Here is a 6,467-nt window from a genome sequence, read left to right on the forward strand (position 1 = left end):
CCGCTGAACCGCCAACCTTTCTGATCGACAGGCTCAGCGTCTTAGCCACAGAGCCACCCTTATAATATATATACATACATATACATACACACACACACATAAACTAACATGAGTCAGTTGTCAGGCATCTGAATTTTGATGACATGATCACGGGCACGTTGCTAAAAATTGCAACTTTGAAAACCGGTCGTAAATCACGTTTTTTTCCCACGGCCGCTGTCCCTCCGGACGGTCACTAAACGAACTGTTGCAAGTGGAGGACTGCCTGCATTTGAAGGAGGATTGCAGGAAGCGTTTGGGGATGGAAGCCAACGGCATTTGAATTTTGGTGGCTTTGGGGGAGTTTTCTGCTTCGCTGGGTTTGACCCCAGGAGCTCAGATCGGCTGTGTCTTCGGCGAGGATCAAGATGGGTTCTTCGGCTCGGAATACATCCTGCCGCTTGGGATTTTGGCCGAGGAGCAGGATTGGTTCCTTTGGGAGTGCTCCACGGGCTCAGGAGGAGGAGGGGGGGGGGAATGAAAGTCTTTGGCTGCTTAAGCTCGGGATGCGTTAAGAGGCCACATAACTGGCCTCGACAACACTCGGTCTTAGCGAAGCAGGAACTGGAGGATGACTTCAGCAAAAAGGGCTGCAGGAACCCATCGCGTGTCTCGACATGCAGGAGAGCGGGTGCCACCTGCAGCAAAGAACTGCAGCTCGGGATGAACCCCTGGAAGGTGCCAGCGGCTTGCGATGCCCCCTTTCAGATGACTCCGTTGGGTTTCACTTTCCTTTAAAAAAAAAAAAGATGTCATTTGTTCATTCTGTACTCATTAGACCCCCCAGTTTCTCTTTAGGCCTGGGGGGATGTGAGACGATATTCCAGGGGGGGGGCGAAAACCTGGGTTTAGACGTTTCAAAATGATAGTGTATGCGCAGAATGGCATGCATATATTAGGAGGGTAGAACAAGAAGCAATGGGTGGAAACTGATCAAGGAGAGAAGCAACTTAGAACTGGGGAGAAATTTCCTGATAGTTAAAACAATTAATCAGTGGAACAACTTGCCTCCTGAAGTTGTGAATGCTCCAACACTGGATGTTTTTAAGGTGTTGGATAACCATTTGTCTGAAGTGGTGTAGGGTTTCCTGCCTAAGCAGGGGGTTGGACTAGAAGACCTCCAAGGTCCCTTCCAACTCTGTTGTTCTATTCCAGTGATATCTGGAAACCTTTTCGGCACCAATTTCCCAAACCGGAAAGTGCACGCATCAGAGCACCAAAACCCGAAGACCTGGCACATGCATGCCCATTTTTTTTGGGGGGGGGGGGTAATTTTCAGGCTGTTTTCTGGCTGGTTTTTTGGGCTGATTTTTGGCCCAAAACTAGCCGAAAAATGGCATGGAAAACAGCCTGGGTTTTTTGGCTGATTGTGGCTGTTTTTTCGTGCTGTTTTCAGACCGTTTTCCAGCGCTCCGGCACCTGTGAAGATCAGCTGGCCAGCGTGCCGGAAATCAGAAGAGCAGTTGGCGATAGTGTGCCTGCCCGGTTCCACCACAAAACCGCGCTCGACGAAACCGCGTAGCTGACGTCATCAACAGGGCGACAACAGCACGGAGACAGAAGCACGCTGTAAACACTAAACCTAAAATTAACACCTAAACCTAACCCCCCTAAACCTAACCCTAAACCTAACCCTTAACCTAACCCTAAACCTAACCCTAAACCTAACCCTTAACCTAACCCTAAACCTAATCCTAACCCTTAACCTAACCCTAAACCTAACCCTTAACCTAACCCTAAACCTAACCCTAACCCTTAACCTAACCCTAAACCTAACCCTAAACCTAACCCTTACCTTAAGTTGAATTGGCTTGCTTTCAAAGCGCTATTTAAAGCGCCCTTCTTTCTCCGCGCTGGCTGTTGTCGCCCTGTTGATGACGTCAGCGACACGGTTTAATCGGGCGCGGCTTAGTCGAGCGCGGTTTTGACGGGTCACGTGCCTGCCCACAGAGAGGGCTCTGCGTGCCATCACTGGCACATGTACCATAGGTCGCCATTACGGTCGAACCTATGGTAAGGACCAGTGGTGGGTTCCGGATCCCGTTCCAAACAGGCCCGGTGTCGCCCACATGGACACGCGCGGCACACACATGCATCGTACCTGCTTGCGACGCTTCCGCAAGCCTCCGCGATGCTCCAGCTGCTTGGCGGAGCATCATGCAGGCACCATACGCACCATGCGCGGAAGCCTCAAAGGCTTAAAGGACAGGTAAGCAGCGGGTGGGCCCTCCGGAGCACCGGAACGGAACGGTACCCGGGGTACACCCGTACCGGGGCATACCGCCTGCAACCCACCCCTGGTGAGGACCCATGTTAAGGACCCTGAACCTCCTCTTCAGGGTCCTTAGCATGACATGCAAACCCTCCTCCTTCCCTGCCCCCCCATCTCCCCATTGTAGGAGGAGGCTTACAACGGTTCCATTAGCTGAGTGTCGGTCTTCGTTGGGACCAGTTCCAAATGGGCCGCAGCCCAGTACCGATCCACATTACCGGGGAGGGAGGGGAGGGATCCTGATCTAAATCCCCTCCAGTTATTCAGTGTGGCCCTGAAGAAACGTAACAATAGTGACCGTCTGAAGTTCCCACGGCCCTGAAAAAAAGAGCTACGACCATTTTTTTACACTTAAAAGCTCGCTGCAGCTGTCCCCAGGGCCATGTGATTTATATCCAGATGCTTGAAGACTGCTTCCTATTTAGAGTCCTAGTTATGACCGCTTTCTCAGAGTTACGACCTTGATTGTGTGATCAAAATTCAGATGCAGATTGCTTTGGATTTACGGCACTTGCAGTGTCCCGTGTGTGTGTGTGTCTGTGTGTGTGTGTGACATGATCCCCTCTTGCGACTTTCTGACCAGCGGAAGTCAACCGGGAAGCCAGACTCACTTAACAACCCCCCCCCCTTCCGGGGTGCTCGTTTTTACAACGGCGGTTGATTCGCTCAACCAAAGGTGGCAGGACGAGTGGTAAACGGGGGACAAAACTCGCTTAACGCGTTTCTCACTTAGCGATGTAAATCCCGGGGGGGGGGCTCAATTGTGGTTGTAAGTCAAGGACTACCGATACTTAAATGGAGATTCCAGACGAGAGTGGAGAAGTGGAAAATACGGCCAGCATATTAACCAGATGGAAATGAGCTATGGCTATTAACGTCTAATGGAAGATTACACCTCTAGGATCCAAACAAAGAGACTTCTTGACTTACGAAGAGTCACCTAGTGATTGTCCCAAGTTATGAAAGATGTTCCTGGGGGTATTTATAATCCAGTTCTTGTGACTCCCCATCCAGCCTGCATTTATTCTCCTTTGCCATGTTCCAGGGTCCCCTTGAATGCTTTTTGTGATGTTTTTTTCCTGAAAACTGGCATTTCTTTCTGGTTTCAGCAAAACCAGCCCACACCACAAAATTGTTTCGCTTAAGGACTATGGTGTTCACTTTAAAAAGGTCGTAAAATTGGATCACAACTGACTTACGACTGTCACCAGCAGGCTCCATCACGTTCGTAAGACAAGCTCTACCTAAAATTGTATTTTTTTTGCAAAAAGTCAGACTTCTCCCAAACTGCACTCCTTCGCGCCTTGCGTGCGAACGGTTCCATTTTGGCACTGTGAGTCATAACTGGCTAATTGATTTTGCTGCCAACTTATAGGATGATGGTAATAATGCACAATGGGGACACGGTGGCTCAGTGGCTGAGATGCTAAGCTTGTAGATCAGATGGTCGGCAGTTCAGCGGTTTGAATCCCTAGCGCCGCATAACGGAGTGAGCTCTGTGACTTCTCCCAGCTTCTGCCAACCTAGCAGTTTGAAAGCAGGTTAAAAAATGCAAGTAGAAAAATAGAGGCCACCTTTGGTGGGAAGGGAACGGTGTTCTGTGCACCTTTGACGTTGAGTCATGCCAGCCACATGACCACGGAGACGTCTTTGGACAGCGCTGGTTCTTCAACTTTGAAACGGAGATGAGCACTGCCCCCTAGAGTCGGGAACCGACTAGCACATATGTGTGAGGGGAACCTTTACCTTAATAATGGACCTGAGGCTATGGGGTTCAGGTCCTTGCCAGGATCTCTGCCAACCAGGAACTGCAGAAAATAATTTCCCTTCCATTCTCAAAATGGAACATTTTCAGATTCACTCAAAGGTGCTTTTTTCTCCAAAAGGCAGTTCGACTTAATTGGGTCCAATGAAAGTGAAAACATTTCACTTTCCCATCCAAGAAGCTTCTAGAACTGAAGAAGCTTCTTGGATGAGAAGCAAAACGTTTTCAAATGAAGGAAAAAAAAAGTCCAGTTGTCTTTTCGGATTTAAAAAAAAAATACATCTTTGGGACAACCATGATCTGAACGGTTGAAATATCTCCACAGACTTCCAGAATTCATCTGTTTTAAATCCTGGCCTCCATCTCCCTGGCCCAGACTCTTGGAACCTGTGGGAGAGCGGGACTCTACACATGCTCAGAGGCACTTTTAAACTCAGATAATCCAACTTGGTTAAAGGTTTCCAGAGGGTTATTTTAACGACAAACTGCACTGCTTCTCTCCTAAGGGAAATAGTTCTCCGAAATGTTTAAAGCATCGGTCATTTTTGAGGAGGGGAAAATCCCCCCCCAAAAAATTCTTCCTTATTTCCAGCATGCAGACTCAGATTCCAGCAGCCCTCAACAGGGTATTGTTGGAGACTGATTCCACCCCCCCTCCCTATTTTTTTCCCTCCCCTTTGCATAGTCAGGCAGGGAGCAATACGAAATGTATGCAGCTTTGTTCTCTGCAAGATTTCGCCTCCACGCCAGGAAGATGGTGCCTCGGTTATCCCGCAGGATAACTGAAAAGGCCGTAACTGGGATCGCATTCCTCTCCCCCCCACTCCAATAAGACAAGAGAAGGGGAAAGAGGGAGACTCGCTTTTTTCCCAACCAACCCCCCCACCCCCATGATTCTTCCATCGACATTTGCCTTTGCAAAATTGAAGCGACATTTTCTGATCCACTACAAGTACACATCATCACCAACAATTTCCCCTCCGCTTCACGTCAGGAGAAATGCTGCCTTTCGCCAGAATCTTAAGAACCAGAAGAAAACTGGGCTAAATATAATTTTTTTTTTTATTTAAGAGACACCCCCCCCCCAAAAAAAAAACTCAAAATAGGATGGGACGGACTTCTGAATCTGGCGATCTGAACTTTTGCCAGTTTGTTTCTGGGAATCACCAGTTTTTTTTTAAAAAAAGGATGCAAAATTTGGAAGAAAATGGTTCTGGATGATTCTGCCAATAATTCGCAGATCTCTTATCCGGGCTGGGCTCGTTAAGATTTGGAACAGGTATGCGGTGGGCGAACCTGGTCCAGAGGAGCTTGCTAAGCAAACCGTGGCTTTTTTGGGGATGTGAGAACGGAGTTCATTTAATCGCCTGTTTGGCATCTGCTCTGCTTCCTTAAAGATGGGTATCTGATGGGAGAAACGTTCTGCATTTGTGTATGGCCTCACTCTCTATTCCAGAATCGAGACCGAAATGAAAGGTGGGCTTATGAATGGAAAGCAGTGCCATGGGTTGATAGTCCTACCACGCTGCCTGCAAACTGCATGTGCTAATAATTGCATATTACAGATACCGAGCCAACATAATTATTACATACCTGCTAGTCTCCCACCACCACCCCCTTTCCTGCTACCTGGCATCTCCACTTTCAGAGAAAACCTGGGAATATATATATATATATATATATATATATATATATATATATATATATATATATATATATATATATATATATATATATATATATATATATATATTTTCTGAAAGACCCAACTGCTGATTTGGGCCCCTTATCAGCTGAGAAACAGTCCTTTTGCAAATGCATCTCCTTCTCCTGTATTATCATATATACTTCCAGAGACTTTTGCGTCTGTACATTCTGTTAAGCCATCTGGTTATCCTGTGTTTTTGGTCTAGATTTTCCCAGCGTACTGAACCAAATCCAGACAGTGTGATGGGCGAACCGAATCGCCAAGGTTTAGCTGCTTCTGGTTTTCCAAGTTAACGGTGAGTTAACCTTTTTTTTTTTTAGTGATAGTTCTTGGATGCAACAGTCCACTATATGACCTTATGTTGCTATGCCCTTAACTGGTTGACTGCGTCTTGCCGACATGGGGCGCATCTTCCTTAGAAACGACGTGTGAGCTCTTACTGAATGATACCAGACTTCTGCTGGTTCCACATGATCCAATTCACACATGCCCGCTCTTAAAGGTGACGTAGATCTCAAATCGAGTGCTCTCTTAATGCTCTCGACTTGGACAATAAATAAATTAAGTAGAGTATGCCACTGCAAAGATATCTACCAAAGAATTCAGTTCTTAGGCACTTGCATATCTGTCATGGATGAGAGATACAGATGAACAGAGTTAGAAGGGGCCTTGTAGGTCTTCTA

This window comes from Thamnophis elegans, chromosome 12 (genome assembly GCF_009769535.1).
Source record: "Thamnophis elegans isolate rThaEle1 chromosome 12, rThaEle1.pri, whole genome shotgun sequence".
NCBI lineage: Eukaryota > Metazoa > Chordata > Lepidosauria > Squamata > Colubridae > Thamnophis > Thamnophis elegans.